General features: G+C 47.1%; 1 protein-coding gene across 1 annotated transcript in view; it reads right to left on the bottom strand.

Annotated features, from left to right (window-relative positions):
* The window catches only part of LOC134966231 (galactoside alpha-(1,2)-fucosyltransferase 2-like), a 194,519-nt gene extending 177,487 nt beyond the window's left edge, over nucleotides 1–17,032 (bottom strand). Inside the window, exon 1 of the mRNA XM_063942803.1 lies at nucleotides 16,950–17,032. The gene's annotated coding sequence lies outside the window, so the exon portion shown is untranslated. The remainder of the gene's footprint in view (nucleotides 1–16,949) is intronic.
* Between the last annotated feature and the right edge of the window lie 2,224 nt (nucleotides 17,033–19,256).

The raw sequence follows: 19,256 nt of genomic DNA, 5'->3' as shown, positions 1-19,256 counted from the left end.
TGTAGTACTACAAGTGGCAGTATTCCAGTACATGTCATTGACTGTCAGTGAATACTGGCACTAGGGCCGCCATCATGGAGGGGCGGCCAGTGATTGAGTCCCGGGCTGCCAGGGTTGTAGTTAGGGCATTTTCTGTCAGACTGCAAGTTCCACCAACAATATGAGGGGGGAAGGGGGGGGGGGGGGGGTGCTGCACTGGCTGAAGTCTCTTGCAGCTCTCTGGTAATTACTGCTGACAGCCTGCAAGGTGCTAGCTCCAGGGGCGGTCACTAGTTTCTTTTTCTGCCATACAAGCATATGACTTCACTCACAAAGAGAGGAACCAGGACACGTTCAGAAGAATTATCAAAGAAGTTGAGGTACGTGCTTGCTAGAGTGACATATGAGGCAGAGCTGGCAGCAGGAGCACATTTAGGGGGGCTGGATGGAGTGACACATGAGATGGGGCTGGCTGGAGGTGCTCATTAGGGGGCCGGAGGTACAAATGGGTCTGGATGGAGTGAAACGATGCAGGATGGAGAGGGAGCTAAAGTGACACATGGGAGGGGCTGGATGAAGGGGCACATTAGAGCTGGCTGGAGTGGCACATGGTGGGGGCTGGAGTTACACATGAGGGGGTCTGGACGGAGAGGCACATTAGGAGAGCTGGTTGGAGTGGCACATGAGCGGGCGCTGGAGTGACACAGGAGGGTGCTGGCTTGTATGCCACATGAGGGGGCTGAAGGGTTCCTATGAGAGGGCTGCACCAACCAGTGGAGTAACTAGAATTTTTTCTCCCCCAAGCCAAAACATTCTCTGGTGCCACCCCTCCATAATTGGCACTAGTAAAGTGATCAATCTGTGTGCGCGTGCCGCAAAAAGGGTGTGTGGCTTTGCTGAAATGGGCGTGGCTTTGCATAAAGGTGAGTGGTATTGCAGAGAAAGACTACCTTATACCCCAGTTTTGCAACCTGCATGTCCAGACGTTGGCCACCACAGGAAAAAAAATCATCCTGATTCATGCCCCTTACATTATTTGTCATTTTTCCTCCTTATAGTAATGCCCACTATACATTATGCCACACACCGTAATGCCTATGACCCAATATGCCACACACCATAATGTCCCCGAAACATTATGCCACACATCGCAATGCCCGTTATACATTATGCTACACACTGCAATGCCCCTGATACATTATAGCACATACAATGCCTTAACACATTATGACACACACCGCAATGTCCGTGATACATTACAGTATGCCACACACTGCAATGACCCTGAGACATTATACCACAATGCCCATTATATAGTATGCCACACACCGTAATGCCTGTGACACATTATGACACACACCGCAATGTCCGTGATACATTATGCCACACACCACAATGCCCATTACACATTAAGCCCTACAGTAACGCTTCTAATTACTTTTAAATTACCTGCTCATTGCTAGGGGTTTCATGCTCTTGGTTCCATGCACGGTGCCAGGGGTTTTCATGCTCAGGGTGTCATGCTCGTTGTCAGGGGTTTCATGCACTAGGTTTTATGCTTGTTGCCAGAGGTATCATGTGCTGGGTTTCAAGCTTCTTGCCAGGGGGTAATATTCGTTGCCAGGAGTTTCATGCACTGTATGGCATGCTCGTTGCTAGGGGGTAATGCTTGTTGCCAGGGATTTCATGAACTGGGTGTTGTGCTTGTAACCAGGGGGTAATGCCTGTTGCTAGGGCTGTGCTCTCAGTGCCACATGTGCCCCCAGTGCCATATATTCCCCCACAGTGCCAGGTACACATATACCTCCAGTGCCAAATATCCCCCCCCCCATCCCCAGTGCCAGGTACACATATACCCCCAGTGCAAAATATGCCCCGCCCCCCAGTGGCAGGTACACATATACCCCCAGTGCCAAATATGCCTCCCAGTGCCAGGTACACATATAACCCAGTGCCAAATATGCCCCCCAGTGCCAGCTACACATATACCCCCAGTGCCAAATATGCCCCCCCCCCAATGCCAGGTACACATATACCCCCATTGCCAAATATACCCCCCCCCATTGCCAGGTACACATAATCCCCTAGTGCCAAATATGACCCCCAGTGACAGCTACCCATATGCCCCCCCCCCCCCCCCCAGTGCCAGGTACACATATACCCCCAGTGCCAAATATGTCCCCCCAGTGCCAGGTACACACCCTCCCCGGGCTCCCCCGCTGCTGTGAGTTTTGGTAAGGAGCCGGAGGGCACAGCGTGCACCTCTCCTGTGTATCCCTCCTGTGTCTCCAGCAGCATGTCTGTCAGCTCACGAACCGGCACTTAATTTAACAGACACGCCGCTGCCACCGGAGACTCAGGAGGGACACACAGGAGTGGCGTGCACTGTGCCCTCCGGCTCCTTCCCGAAACAGCAGCAATCAGTGGCGGCGGCGCCCCCGCAGCCCTGCGCCTCCAAGCCACCGCAGTGGCTGCGGGGGCAGTAGTTACGCCACTGGTACCAACACAAGAGGAGTGTTGGAGTGTATTATGTGGATCTGGCTTTTTTATTTTATTCTATGCAGATCTGTCTTTTTCCCTGTATTTTATGTGGATGTATTAGGGGTGGATGGGGGGTGCTCTGCCTATTTTATCAGTCAGTGGCCCAACAATTTCTGATGGCAGCCCTGGCTGACTCTCATAATGCCACAAACACGTACATAATTTCTGTGGGATTTCAGGAAAACCCCAGTCAGCATAAAGCCAGTCTGCTCAAATTACAGGGGCCCATTCTTTTGTTGGCCCCAAGCACTGGCAAGTAATTGAAGAGGAGGAAGGATTCTATGGGGCCTATTTATCACCATCCGCATCCAGGATGCGGATGACGGGTGATAAAATCGCCCAAACTCGCACTGCGATAATTGATTACATCGCAGGAATGTATCAATTATCGCGTCTAGGGACAGAGCTTGCGGTCAAGCTCTGTCCCTGCGATGATACTCCGCAGCATCATCGGGGGATATATTTTGGAAAAAATACCCCGATGTCCTGCTGTGCATGCGCCTCCCCGCCGACATCGCCGCACGGACAACCCCCCCCGTTGCGACTACCCCTGCACGCCACGGACCCCCCCCCCCAGAAGATCAATATACTCACCAGTCCAGGGAGTTAGTCCGCGCTGCTTCTGCTGTGCTGCCTGGCACCGGATCCTGTGCGCTGCGGTGACCCACGGTGCTGTAAAGTGCGCTGCCGCTTTGCAGCGTCACTTTACTGCACCGGGGTCACATTGCAGCACATAGGATACACTGCGCCCGGCAGCGCTCACCGGAGCAGCGGACACCAGCTCCCTGGACAGGCGAGTATGGTTTTTTTTGTTTTTTTTACTTTTTACACTGTGATCAGTTTGTGTGTCCATCGGACACAGATAGCTGATCACTCTGCCGGGTCCCCGCTCAGCTTTCTCTGCCAGGGGCAGAGAAAGCTGGCCAAATGCCACATTATCGCAGTGCTGCCCTGTGAACTCGCCAGGCTGAGCTGGCGAGATTATCACAGGGCACACTGCAGTATTTAAAAAAAAAAAAAAATTCTTAGTAAATCTGGTCAGATCGCATTTCCCATTATAAGTATGGGGAATGGCGATGTGGCTTACTTAATATAAGTTAATTAAAGGGTTTGGACCAGTTTTTCATGAAAACTGCTCCAAATGTCCTTTAATACATTCCCCCCAATGCCAGGTACACATATACCCCCATTGCCAAACATGCCCCCCCCCCCTTTGCCAGGTACACATAATCCCCTAGTGCCAAATATGACCCCCAGTGCCAGCTACCCATATGCCCCCCCAGTGCCAGGTACACATATACCCCCAGTGCCAAATATGTCCCCCCAGTGCCAGGTACACACCCTCCCCGGGCTCCCCCGCTGCTGTGAGTTTTGGTAAGGAGCCGGAGGGCACAGCGTGCACCTCTCCAGTGTATCCCTCCTGTGTCTCCAGCAGCATGTCTGTCAGCTCACGAACCGGCACTTAATTTAACAGACACGCCGCTGCCACCGGAGACTCAGTAGGGACACACAGGAGTGGCGTGCACTGTGCCCTCCGGCTCCTTCCCGAAACAGCAGCAATCAGTGGTGGCGGCGCCCCCGCAGCCCTGCGCCTCCAAGCCACCGCAGTGGCTGCGGGGGCAGTAGTTACGCCACTGGTACCAACACAAGAGGAGTGTTGGAGTGTATTATGTGGATCTGGCTTTTTTATTTTATTCTATGCAGATCTGTCTTTTCCCCTGTATTTTATGTGGATGTATTAGGGGTGGATGGGGGGTGCTCTGCCTATTTTATCAGTCAGTGGCCCAACAATCTCTGATGGTAGCCCTGGCTGACTCTCATAATGCCACAAACACGTACATAATTTCTGTGGGATTTCAGGAAAACCCCAGTCAGCATAAAGCCAGTCTGCTCAAATTACAGGGGCCCATTCATTTGTTGGCCCCAAGCACTGGCAAGTCATTGAAGAGGAGGAAGGATTCTATGGGGCCTATTTATCACCATCCGCATCCAGGATGCAGATGACGGGTGATAAAATCGCCCAAACTCGCACTGCGATAATTGATTACATCGCAGGAATGTATCAATTATCGCGTCTAGGGACAGAGCTTGCGGTCAAGCTCTGTCCCTGCGATGATACTCCGCAGCATCATCGGGGGATATATTTTGGAAAAAATACCCTGATGTCCTGCTGTGCATGCGCCTCCCCGCCGACATCGCCGCTCGGATGACCCCCCCCCCCGTTGCGACTACCCCTGCACGCCACGGACCCCCCCCTACCCCCAGAAGATCAATATACTCACCAGTCCAGGGAGTTAGTCCGCGCTGCTTCTGCTGTGCTGCCTGGCACCGGATCCTGTGCGCTGCGGTGACCCCCGGTGCTGTAAAGTGCGCTGCCGCTTTGCAGCCTCACTTTACTGCACCGGGGTCACATTGCAGCACATGGGATACACTGCGCCCGGCAGCGCTCACCGGAGCAGCGGACACCAGTTCCCTGGACAGGTGAGTATGGTTTTTTTTGGTTTTTTTACTTTTTACACTGTGATTAGTTTGTGTGTCCATCGGACACGGATAGCTGATCACTCTGCCGGGTCCCCGCTCAGCTTTCTCTGCCAGGGGCAGAGAAAGCTGGCCAAATGCCACATTATCGCAGTGCTGCCCTGTGAACTCGCCAGGCTGAGCTGGCGAGATTATCACAGGGCACACTGCAGTATTTAAAAAAAAAAAAAAATTCTTAGTAAATCTGGTCAGATCGCATTTCCCATTATAAGTATGGGGAATGGCGATGTGGCTTACTTAATATAAGTTAATTAAAGGGTTTGGACCAGTTTTTCATGAAAACTGCTCCAAATGTCCTTTAATACATTCAGGTGATACTAAAATAATGTGAAAAGGGTGTGAACACACCCTTTTTCACATTATTTTAGTAAAAATAATGTTAATAAATAGACCCCTTCATCTTTATTTAAGTTTAGACAGTCAAGAGAGCTTAAACAACAAGTATTTTGAGCTCTCTCACCTATCAGAACCAGGGGTTAATATGCTAAACGGCAGCTCACAAAAGCTGCCTCTTCTTGGCATGTTTAAGCAGGAAATTGAAATGAGTAATAGTACACTGCTCAAAAAAATAAAGGGAACACTAAAATAACACATCCAAGATCTGAATTAATGAAATATTCTTATTAAATACTTTGTTCTTTGCAAAGCTGAATGTGCTGACAAAAATCACACAAAAATTATCAATGGAAATCAAATTTATTAACCCATGGAGGTCTGGATTTGGAGTCACCCTCAAAATTAAAGTGGAAAAACACACTACAGGCTGATCCAACTTTGATGTAATGTCCTTAAAACAAGTCAAAATGAGGCTCAGTAGTGTGTGTGGCCTCCACGTGCCTGTATGACCTCCCTACAATGCCTGGGCATGCTCCTGATGAGGTGGCGGATGGTCTCCTGAGGGATCTCCTCCCAGACCTGGATTAAAGCATCCGCCAACTCCTGGACAGTCTGTGGTGCAACGTGGCGTTGGTGGATGGAGCTAGACATGATGTCCCAGATGTGCTCAATTGAATTCAGGTCTGTGGAACGGGCGGGCCAGTCCATAGCATCAATGCCTTCATCTTGCAGGAACTGCTGACACACTCCAGCCACATGAGGTCTAGCATTGTCTTGCATTAGGAGGAACCCAGGACCAACCGCACCAGCATATGGTCTCACAAGGGGTCTGAGGATCTCATCTCGGTACCTAATGGCAGTCAGGCTACCTCTGGCGAGCACATGGAGGGCTGTGCAGTCCCCCAAAGAAATGCCACCCCACACCATTACTGACCCACTGCCAAACCGGTCATGCTGGAGGATGTTGCAGGCAGCAGAACGTTCTCCTTGGCGTCTCCAGACTCTGTCACATGTGCTCAGTGAGAACCTGCTTTCATCTGTGAAGAGCAAGGGGGCCAGTGGCGAATTTGCCAATCTTGGTGTTCTTTGGCAAATGCCAAACGTCCTGCACGGTGTTGGGCTGTAAGCACAACCCCTACCTGTGGACGTCGGGCCCTCATACCACCCTCATGGAGTCTGTTTCTGATCGTTTGAGTAGACACATGCACATTTGTGGCTTGCTGGAGGTCATTTTGCAGGGCTCTGGCAGTGCTCCTCCTGTTCCTCCTTGCACAAAGGGGGAGGTAGCGGTCCTGCTGCTGGGTTGTTGCCCTCCTCCACGTCTCCTGATGTACTGGCCTGTCTCCTGTTAGCGCCTCCATGCTCTGGACACTACGCTGACAGACACAGCAAACCTTCTTGCCACAGCTCGCATTGATGTGCCATCCTGGATGAGCTGCACTACCTGAGCCACTTGTGTGGGTTGTAGGGAGGTCATACAGGCACGTGGAGGCCACACACACTACTGAGCCTCATTTTGACTTGTTTTAAGGACATTACATCAAAGTTGGATCAGCCTGTAGTGTGTTTTTTCCACTTTAATTTTGAGGGTGACTCCAAATCCAGACCTCCATGGGTTAATAAATTTGATTTCCATTGATAATTTTTGTGTGATTTTGTTGTCAGCACATTCAACTATGTAAAGAACAAAGTATTTAATAAGAATAGTTCATTCATTCAGATCTAGGATGTGTTATTTTAGTGTTCCCTTTATTTTTTTGAGCAGTGTATTTGAAGCACAATACCATCACCTGCAGCCCACTGCAAGTGTGATGCTGTGTCAGTATTTTGCTGTGCAGGTATCATTTGAAAATGTTTCTCACAGAGTATTAATTCTGTCCTATTCAGTTCAGTGAACAAAGGTACAAATAGCCAGGAGGTCTATGAAATATCAACTAAATGACAGCACAGCCACAATTACTTACAGAGACATGTACAAATGCATTAGTAGCTACATTGTGTAACACTTGCAGGAAGTCCATGGGTGAAATGTAATTATCTGTCATGTCTAATTCTTTGCAATTTTACTGTTTACCAATCAGTTACAATGACGATGACATAGTAGACTCTGCAACCATTTCAGAAGCTCTACCCACATGTCACAGAGATCTGAATGGTCTGTCATCTCACATTACGGCAGGCAGAGTCCCCTTTTTACACATTACAGCAGGCAGAGTCCCCTTTTTACATATTACGGCAGGCAGAGTCCCCTTTTTACACATTCCGGCAGGTAGAGTCCCCTTTTTATTAGAGATGAGCGCCTGAAATTTTTCGGGTTTTGTGTTTTGGTTTTGGGTTCGGTTCCGCGGCCGTGTTTTGGGTTCGAACGCGTTTTGGCAAAACCTCACCGAATTTTTTTTGTCGGATTCGGGTGTGTTTTGGATTCGGGTGTTTTTTTCCAAAAACACTAAAAAACAGCTTAAATCATAGAATTTGGGGGTCATTTTGATCCCAAAGTATTATTAACCTCAAAAACCATAATTTACACTCATTTTCAGTCTATTCTGAATACCTCACACCTCACAATATTATTTTTAGTCCTAAAATTTGCACCGAGGTCGCTGTGTGAGTAAGATAAGCGACCCTAGTGGCCGACACAAACACCGGGCCCATCTAGGAGTGGCACTGCAGTGTCACGCAGGATGTCCCTTCCAAAAAACCCTCCCCAAACAGCACATGACGCAAAGAAAAAAAGAGGCGCAATGAGGTAGCTGTGTGAGTAAGATTAGCGACCCTAGTGGCCGACACAAACACCGGGCCCATCTAGGAGTGGCACTGCAGTGTCACGCAGGATGGCCCTTCCAAAAAACCCTCCCCAAACAGCACATGACGCAAAGAAAAAAAGAGGCGCAATGAGGTAGCTGTGTGAGTAAGATTAGCGACCCTAGTGGCCGACACAAACACCGGGCCCATCTAGGAGTGGCACTGCAGTGTCACGCAGGATGGCCCTTCCAAAAAACCCTCCCCAAACAGCACATGACGCAAAGAAAAAAAGAGGCGCAATGAGGTAGCTGACTGTGTGAGTAAGATTAGCGACCCTAGTGGCCGACACAAACACCGGGCCCATCTAGGAGTGGCACTGCAGTGTCACGCAGGATGTCCCTTCCAAAAAACCCTCCCCAAACAGCACATGACGCAAAGAAAAAAAGAGGCGCAATGAGGTAGCTGTGTGAGTAAGATTAGCGACCCTAGTGGCCGACACAAACACCGGGCCCATCTAGGAGTGGCACTGCAGTGTCACGCAGGATGTCCCTTCCAAAAAACCCTCCCCAAACAGCACATGACGCAAAGAAAAAAAGAGGCGCAATGAGGTAGCTGACTGTGTGAGTAAGATTAGCGACCCTAGTGGCCGACACAAACACCGGGCCCATCTAGGAGTGGCACTGCAGTGTCACGCAGGATGTCCCTTCCAAAAAACCCTCCCCAAACAGCACATGACGCAAAGAAAAAAAGAGGCGCAATGAGGTAGCTGACTGTGTGAGTAAGATTAGCGACCCTAGTGGCCGACACAAACACCGGGCCCATCTAGGAGTGGCACTGCAGTGTCACGCAGGATGTCCCTTCCAAAAAACCCTCCCCAATCAGCACATGATGCAAAGAAAAAGAAAAGAAAAAAGAGGTGCAAGATGGAATTGTCCTTGGGCCCTCCCACCCACCCTTATGTTGTATAAACAAAACAGGACATGCACACTTTAACCAACCCATCATTTCAGTGACAGGGTCTGCCACACGACTGTGACTGATATGACGGGTTGGTTTGGACCCCCCCCAAAAAAGAAGCAATTAATCTCTCCTTGCACAAACTGGCTCTACAGAGGCAAGATGTCCACCTCATCTTCACCCTCCGATATATCACCGTGTACATCCCCCTCCTCACAGATTATCAATTCGTCCCCACTGGAATCCACCATCTCAGCTTCCTGTGTACTTTGTGGAGGCAATTGCTGCTGGTCAATGTCTCCGCGGAGGAATTGATTATAATTCATTTTAATGAACATCATCTTCTCCACATTTTCTGGATGTAACCTCGTACGCCGATTGCTGACAAGGTGAGCGGCGGCACTAAACACTCTTTCGGAGTACACACTTGTGGGAGGGCAACTTAGGTAGAATAAAGCCAGTTTGTGCAAGGGCCTCCAAATTGCCTCTTTTTCCTGCCAGTATAAGTACGGACTGTGTGACGTGCCTACTTGGATGCGGTCACTCATATAATCCTCCACCATTCTATCAATGTTGAGAGAATCATATGCAGTGACAGTAGACGACATGTCCGTAATCGTTGTCAGGTCCTTCAGTCCGGACCAGATGTCAGCATCAGCAGTCGCTCCAGACTGCCCTGCATCACCGCCAGCGGGTGGGCTCGGAATTCTGAGCCTTTTCCTCGCACCCCCAGTTGCGGGAGAATGTGAAGGAGGAGATGTTGACAGGTCGCGTTCCGCTTGACTTGACAATTTTGTCACCAGCAGGTCTTTCAACCCCAGCAGACCTGTGTCTGCCGGAAAGAGAGATCCAAGGTAGGCTTTAAATCTAGGATCGAGCACGGTGGCCAAAATGTAGTGCTCTGATTTCAACAGATTGACCACCCGTGAATCCTTGTTAAGCGAATTAAGGGCTGCATCCACAAGTCCCACATGCCAAGCGGAATCGCTCCCTTTTAGCTCCTTCTTCAATGCCTCCAGCTTCTTCTGCAAAAGCCTGATGAGGGGAATGACCTGACTCAGGCTGGCAGTGTCTGAACTGACTTCACGTGTGGCAAGTTCAAAGGGCATCAGAACCTTGCACAACGTTGAAATCATTCTCCACTGCACTTGAGACAGGTGCATTCCACCTACTATATCGTGCTCAATTGTATAGGCTTGAATGGCCTTTTGCTGCTCCTCCAACCTCTGAAGCATATAGAGGGTTGAATTCCACCTCGTTACCACTTCTTGCTTCAGATGATGGCAGGGCAGGTTCAGTAGTTTTTGGTGGTGCTCCAGTCTTCTGTACGTGGTGCCTGTACGCCGAAAGTGTCCCGCAATTTTTCTGGCCACCGACAGCATCTCTTGCACGCCCCTGTCGTTTTTTAAAAAATTCTGCACCACCAAATTCAAGGTATGTGCAAAACATGGGACGTGCTGGAATTTGCCCATATTTAATGCACACACAATATTGCTGGCGTTGTCCGATGCCACAAATCCACAGGAGAGTCCAATTCGGGTAAGCCATTCCGCGATGATCTTCCTCAGTTGCCGTAAGAGGTTTTCAGCTGTGTGCGTATTCTGGAAAGCGGTGATACAAAGCGTAGCCTGCCTAGGAAAGAGTTGGCGTTTGCGAGATGCTGCTACTGGTGCCGCCGCTGCTGTTCTTGCGGCGGGAGTCCATACATCTACCCAGTGGGCTGTCACAGTCATATAGTCCTCAGTCTGCCCTGCTCCACTTGTCCACATGTCCGTGGTTAAGTGGACATTGGGTACAACTGCATTTTTTAGGACACTGGTGAGTCTTTTTCTGACGTCCGTGTACATTCTCGGTATCGCCTGCCTAGAGAAGTGGAACCTAGATGGTATTTGGTAACGGGGGCACACTGCCTCAATAAATTGTCTAGTTCCCTGTGAACTAACGGCGGATACCGGACGCACGTCTAACACCAACATAGTTGTCAAGGCCTCAGTTATCCGCTTTGCAGTAGGATGACTGCTGTGATATTTCATCTTCCTCGCAAAGGACTGTTGAACAGTCAATTGCTTACTGGAAGTAGTACAAGTGGGCTTACGACTTCCCCTCTGGGATGACCATCGACTCCCAGCGGCAACAACAGCAGCGCCAGCAGCAGTAGGCGTTACACGCAAGGATGCATCGGAGGAATCCCAGGCAGGAGAGGACTCGTCAGAATTGCCAGTGACATGGCCTGCAGGACTATTGGCATTCCTGGGGAAGGAGGAAATTGACACTGAGGGAGTTGGTGGGGTGGTTTGCGTGAGCTTGGTTACAAGAGGAAGGGATTTACTGGTCAGTGGACTGCTTCCGCTGTCACCCAAAGTTTTTGAACTTGTCACTGACTTATTATGAATGCGCTGCAGGTGACGTATAAGGGAGGATGTTCCGAGGTGGTTAACGTCCTTACCCCTACTTATTACAGCTTGACAAAGGGAACACACGGCTTGACACCTGTTGTCCGCATTTCTGGTGAAATACCTCCACACCGAAGAGCTGATTTTTTTGGTATTTTCACCTGGCATGTCAACGGCCATATTCCTCCCACGGACAACAGGTGTCTCCCCGGGTGCCTGACTTAAACAAACCACCTCACCATCAGAATCCTCCTGGTCAATTTCCTCCCCAGCGCCAGCAACACCCATATCCTCCTCATCCTGGTGTACTTCAATACTGACATCTTCAATCTGACTATCAGGAACTGGACTGCGGGTGCTCCTTCCAGCACTTGCAGGGGGCGTGCAAATGGTGGAAGGCGCATGCTCTTCACGTCCAGTGTTGGGAAGGTCAGGCATCGCAACCGACACAATTGGACTCTCCTTGTGGATTTGGGATTTCAAAGAACGCACAGTTCTTTGCGGTGCTTTTGCCAGCTTGAGTCTTTTCAGTTTTCTAGCGAGAGGCTGAGTGCTTCCATCCTCATGTGAAGCTGAACCACTAGCCATGAACATAGACCAGGGCCTCAGCCGTTCCTTGCCACTCCGTGTGGTAAATGGCATATTGGCAAGTTTACGCTACTCCTCCGACAATTTTATTTTAGGTTTTGGAGTCCTTTTTTTACTGATATTTGGTGTTTTGGTTTTGACATGCTCTGTACTATGCCATTGGGCATCGGCCTTGGCAGACGACGTTGCTGGCATTTCATCGTCTCGGCCATGACTAGTGGCAGCAGCTTCAGCACGAGGTGGAAGTGGATCTTGATCTTTCCCTAATTTTGGAACCTCAACATTTTTGTTCTCCATATTTTAATAGGCACAACTAAAAGGCACCTCAGGTAAACAATGGAGATGGATGGATTGGATACTAGTATACAATTATGGACGGGCTGCCGAGTGCCGACACAGAGGTAGCCACAGCCGTGAACTACCGCACTGTACTGTGTCTGCTGCTAATATATAGACTGGTTGATAAAGAGATAGTATACTCGTAACTAGTATGTATGTATAAAGAAAAAGAAAAAAACCACGGTTAGGTGGTATATACAATTATGGACGGGCTGCCGAGTGCCGACACAGAGGTAGCCACAGCCGTGAACTACCGCACTGTACTGTGTCTGCTGCTAATATATAGACTGGTTGATAAAGAGATAGTATACTCGTAACTAGTATGTATGTATAAAGAAAGAAAAAAAAACCACGGTTAGGTGGTATATACAATTATGGACGGGCTGCCGAGTGCCGACACAGAGGTAGCCACAGCCGTGAACTACCGCACTGTACTGTGTCTGCTGCTAATATATAGACTGGTTGATAAAGAGATAGTATACTCGTAACTAGTATGTATGTATAAAGAAAGAAAAAAAAACCACGGTTAGGTGGTATATACAATTATGGACGGGCTGCCGAGTGCCGACACAGAGGTAGCCACAGCCGTGAACTACCGCACTGTACTGTGTCTGCTGCTAATATATAGACTGGTTGATAAAGAGATAGTATACTCGTAACTAGTATGTATGTATAAAGAAAGAAAAAAAAACCACGGTTAGGTGGTATATACAATTATGGACGGGCTGCCGAGTGCCGACACAGAGGTAGCCACAGCCGTGAACTACCGCACTGTACTGTGTCTGCTGCTAATATATAGACTGGTTGATAAAGAGATAGTATACTCGTAACTAGTATGTATGTATAAAGAAAGAAAAAAAAAACCACGGTTAGGTGGTATATACAATTATGGACGGGCTGCCGAGTGCCGACACAGAGGTAGCCACAGCCGTGAACTACCGCACTGTACTGTGTCTGCTGCTAATATATAGACTGGTTGATAAAGAGATAGTATACTCGTAACTAGTATGTATGTATAAAGAAAGAAAAAAAAACCACGGTTAGGTGGTATATACAATTATGGACGGGCTGCCGAGTGCCGACACAGAGGTAGCCACAGCCGTGAACTACCGCACTGTACTGTGTCTGCTGCTAATATAGACTGGTTGATAAAGAGATAGTATACTCGTAACTAGTATGTATGTATGTATAAAGAATGAAAAAAAAACCACGGTTAGGTGGTATATACAATTATGGACGGGCTGCCGAGTGCCGACACAGAGGTAGCCACAGCCGTGAACTACCGCACTGTACTGTGTCTGCTGCTAATATATAGACTGGTTGATAAAGAGATAGTATACTCGTAACTAGTATATATGTATAAAGAAAGAAAAAAAAACCACGGTTAGGTGGTATATACAATTATGGACGGGCTGCCGAGTGCCGACACAGAGGTAGCCACAGCCGTGAACTACCGCACTGTACTGTGTCTGCTGCTAATATATAGACTGGTTGATAAAGAGATAGTATACTCGTAACTAGTATGTATGTATAAAGAAAGAAAAAAAAACCACGGTTAGGTGGTATATACAATTATGGACGGGCTGCCGAGTGCCGACACAGAGGTAGCCACAGCCGTGAACTACCGCACTGTACTGTGTCTGCTGCTAATATAGACTGGTTGATAAAGAGATAGTATACTACTAATATTATATACTGGTGGTCAGGTCACTGGTCACTAGTCACACTGGCAGTGGCACTCCTGCAGCAAAAGTGTGCACTGTTTAATTGTAATATAATATTATGTACTCCTGGCTCCTGCTATAACCTATAACTGGCACTGCAGTAGTGCTCCCCAGTCTCCCCCACAATTATAAGCTGTGTGAGCTGAGCAGTCAGACAGATATATAATATATATAGATGATGCAGCACACTGGCCTGAGCCTGAGCAGTGCACACAGATATGGTATGTGACTGACTGAGTCACTGTGTGTACGCTTTTTTCAGGCAGAGAACGGATATATTAAATAAACTGCACTGTGTGTCTGGTGGTCACTCACTATATAATATATTATGTACTCCTGGCTCCTGCTATAACCTATAACTGGCACTGCAGTAGTGCTCCCCAGTCTCCCCCACAATTATAAGCTGTGTGAGCTGAGCAGTCAGACAGATATATATAATATTATATATAGATAATAGATGATGCAGCACACTGGCCTGAGCCTGAGCAGTGCACACAGATATGGTATGTGACTGAGTCACTGTGTGCTGTGTATCGCTTTTTTCAGGCAGAGAACGGATTATATTATGTACTCCTGGCTCCTGCTATAACCTATAACTGGCACTGCAGTAGTGCTCCCCAGTCTCCCCCACAATTATAAGCTGTGTGAGCTGAGCAGTCAGACAGATATATATAATATTATATATAGATAATAGATGATGCAGCACACTGGCCTGAGCCTGAGCAGTGCACACAGATATGGTATGTGACTGAGTCACTGTGTGCTGTGTATCGCTTTTTTCAGGCAGAGAACGGATTATAAATAAAAGTGGTGGTCACTGGTCACTATCAGCAAAACTCTGCACTGTACACTACTGAGTACTCCTAATGCTCCCCAAAATTAGTAAATCAAGTGTCTCTCTAATCTATTCTAATTCTAAACGGAGAGGACGCCAGCCACGTCCTCTCCCTATCAATCTCAATGCACGTGTGAAAATGGCGGCGACGCGCGGCTCCTTATATAGAATCCGAGTCTCGCGATAGAATCCGAGCCTCGCGAGAATCCGACAGCGTCATGATGACGTTCGGGCGCGCTCGGGTTAACCGAGCAAGGCGGGAAGATCCGAGTCGCTCGGACCCGTGAAAAAAAACATGAAGTTCTGGCGGGTTCGGATTCAGAGAAACCGAACCCGCTCATCTCTACTTTTTATACATTCCATCAGGCAGAATCCCCCTTTTACACATTACGGCAGGGAGAGTCCCCTTTTATACACATTACTGCTGGCAGAGTCCCGTTTTAACACATTCCAGCAGGATGAGTCCCCTTTTTACACATTAGGGCAGCAGAGTCCCCTTTTACACATAACGGCAGGTATATGCACTGTGTAACACCTGGATAAATAGATAGATATACAGTAGGTAGATAGATTGATAGATTGTAACTTACTGTCTCTCTCTGCTGGCTCAGGCACCTCAATGCAGCTGCTGGAAGCTGCCGTCTGACCTTCCTGCCTCCCAGCATTCACAGTGGCGGCCAGCCAACATGGAACGAGAGGGACAGCTGCAGCGGCACCGCCACCAATTACAGTGCGCTGCTGCAGCTCCAGTATCCCCCTCCCTCCTCCTCCTGCTCTTCTGCCCCCAGAGCTGCATCTCTGCTACTCTCCTTGCTCCGGCGGCAGCACACAGCGCAGGCGGCTTGTAATGAGTCAGTCTGACTTATTACAATGCCGCAAACTTTGGGCCCCTTCATATGTAGCACTGGGCACCGGTGCAATGCACCAGCGCAAGTTCAGCCACTGGCTCAGCAGTTGGTGGCGGCACAACAGGGATGCGGACAGTTGCGCCCACAGGGCGACTGTGCTGTGTGCCAGGCACCGCTGGCCCACACGTAGTTACAGCCCTGCTTATATCTATAAGGCACTCGCCACTCCCAGATCTGGGTTGCATGTGGTATGTGAGCATATTTAAATGACAATCACAGAGGCTATGCCGTCACCATAATAAAGCATGGGGACTAAGGGGGTTATTCAGAGTTGTTAGCAAACCAAAGAAGCACACCAATGAGCAAAACCATGTGCACTGCAGGTGGGGCAGTTATAACAAGTGCAGAGAGAGTTAGATTTGGGTGGGGTGTGTTCAAACTGAAATCTAAATTGCAGTGTCAAAATAAAGCAGCCAGTATTTACTCTACACAGAAACAATATAACCCACCCAAATCTAAATCTCTCTGCATATGTTACATCTGCCCCACCTTCAGTGCAACATAGTTTTGCCCAATTGCTAACCTATTTTGGTTTGCTAACAACTCCCTGAGTACATAATTTGATCAAAACCTTTACGCTTGCAGCCCCCGTCAAGGGACTCCATGTTTCTGCAAGTATTACCCACTACCACAACCCATATCACGCCTCTTCAGACTACAACCTGGCAGCTAACCAAAAGACCACCTTGCTTATCTCTAAGTACATCAGGCACGTCATCCAGCCTCTGCCTACTGCCACAGGTATCACAAGCTGACAATTCTGTGTTAGAAAGATCGTTGTCTTTTCCATGGAGACACATAACCTTTCAACTCTCATGGGATACCTGTGGCAGGAATGCTACATGATACTTAATTAAGGTCTGGGGATGTTATAAGCTGTGGAGAAGTCACAGCATCATCTGTAGTGATAAAACAGAACAACCCTGATACTAATTAAACAAAGCAGATCATAATATTATACAGCCAGTGTATGTATCATCTAGCTTCTTAGCACAGTGGACCATAGACCTATATCTGACACTGAAAACACTAAACACTGATTTAAGACAAAGAAAAGAAAACACCGTACCTCTCAGGATCTATGTGCAAGCATTGTAACTGCCTTGTTCCTAGACCATCTGTGCACCTGTGGGAAATGGCAGGTAGAAAGCACTGTGTGTGACAGGTGTACTCGTCTACAGATCATGTCATAAAAATGTTTGTGTGCGCGTGTGTGGCTCCCTACTGGCACTAGGTGTTAGAGTCCAGCAATTACATACTATATTTTGTTTACATCAGTCAGTCACCTGAGACAGGATCATGTTTCAGTGCTGTATAGCTTTCCGGTAGAAAACCCATAATACTACAGTGGTTCTATTTTCCCCTGACTATTTAAGAGACACTAGCGATTTGTTTGAGTTAGGCAGCTGTCTTAGTATTTAGTGCATGACGGAGATAAGCTTTATGGTAAAGCAGTAAGGGGTCTATATATGAAGCAGTGAAAAGAGTGGAGAAGTGAGCCTGTGGAGAAGTTGCCAATGGCAACCAATCAGCTGCTCTGTACAGTTGTATAGTATTCAAACTATAAATGTTACTTAAATGCTGTTTGGTTGCCATGGGCAACTACTCCACTGGCTCACTTCTCCACACTTTTCACTGCTTCATGAATAGACCCCTAAATTACAATCAAACAATACCTAAAATCGGGAAAATATATATTATCTCTAAAAATATATATACAGACGTAGCCATGCTCATCTTACAACGATGTGGCAAGTAGTATCACGGCATGCTGCAACTATTCGCAGACGGCAATCGGTTCATCATTAATTCCTCAACAAGATGAGCATGGCTACATCTGCATATAAAATATATATATATATATATATATACTTCTCTCTCTCTCTCTCTCTCTCTCTCTCTCTCTCTCTCTCATATCTAGCTATCTAACTATCTATCAGGGTCTGTTCGTGAAGCAGTTAAGAGTGAAGTGAGCCTGCGGAGATGTTGCCCAACCAATCAGCTGCTCCGTACAATTGTATAGTATGCAAACGATAAATGTCACTTCAATGCTGATTGGTTGCCATGGACAACTTCTCCACTGGCTCACTTCTCCCTGCTTCATGAATAGACCCTATATATATATATATATATATATTTAGTTGTCGTTAGTCTGGCACTCCTTAGAATATCTGCAATGGTGCCCAGGTGCCTTCAGTCAGGTAGTATGGGTACAGGAACAGAAGAAAATAGTGGCACTCCAGGACTTTTAGAACCAAAAGCATTACAAACAATGCAGGTGCCAATGTTTCGGGGCCCGTAGCCCCTTTGTCAAGGTGAAACCATTAACCTTGTCAAAGGAGCTATGGGCCCTGAAACGTTGGCACCTGCATTGTTTGTAATGCTTTAATACATAAGCGTTTGATTATAAAAGTCCTGGAGTGCCGCTGTTTTACTTTATTTATATATATATATATATATATATATATATATATATATATATATAAAAAGAAAAAAGGAAATTGGCGCCCAAAGGTTATTTTAACCTATAAATACAGGGAACCCAGTGGGTTTCACAATTATCATTACTTTTAAAACATAAACATGAACTGTTCATTTATAAAAAATTAAATTAAAATGTACAGAAGCAAAGAAGCATGTCCATCATATTACACAGACAAAATTATGTAATTTCTCTTCGAGTACTCCATCACTGAAGTTGGTAGAGGAATATCGGCAACTTAGTGCAGTATCTTTATTCTTCCTCATATGATATTCAGAGATAACATCAAATATAACAACCCAATGCGTTTCGTCTAGTAACTAGACTTCATCAGGGGTATGTCTAAAGATTACAAGACAACTAATCAATATTTATACAATACAATAAAATAATATAATAATAATATTGTACAACGAACATTCCATAAACAATAGGATGTGCGAGACATGGTGAAACAGAGCAAAAAGACAATAATTGGGCTAATGACAAAATATGAGAGCTAAATTAGGTGGTAGCGATAAAACTCATATATATTATTATTGGGTATTTTACATACCTTTTGGTATTAACATCTATCAAAATGTAATCAATCAAAGTGGACAATCAGGATTTTTCAAAGAATAACTTCAGAGCATCACAAAAGAGGCTGCCGAGGCTTCAAGCCGGTCTAATTAGTGATGCTCTGAAGTTATTCATTGAAAAATCCTGATTGTCCACTTTGATTGATTACATTTTGATAGATGTTAATACCAAAAGGTATGTAAAATACCCAATAATAATATATATGCGTTTTATCGCTACCACCTAATTTAGCTCTCATATTTTGTCATTAGCCCAATTATTGTCTTTTTGCTCTTTCACCATGTCTCGCACATCCTATTGTTCATGGACTGT

The sequence above is a fragment of the Pseudophryne corroboree genome, chromosome 10, assembly GCF_028390025.1.
Source record: "Pseudophryne corroboree isolate aPseCor3 chromosome 10, aPseCor3.hap2, whole genome shotgun sequence".
Lineage (NCBI taxonomy): Eukaryota > Metazoa > Chordata > Amphibia > Anura > Myobatrachidae > Pseudophryne > Pseudophryne corroboree.
Note: the sequence above shows the minus strand (reverse complement) of the source record. Positions and strands in the feature narration are given on the sequence as shown.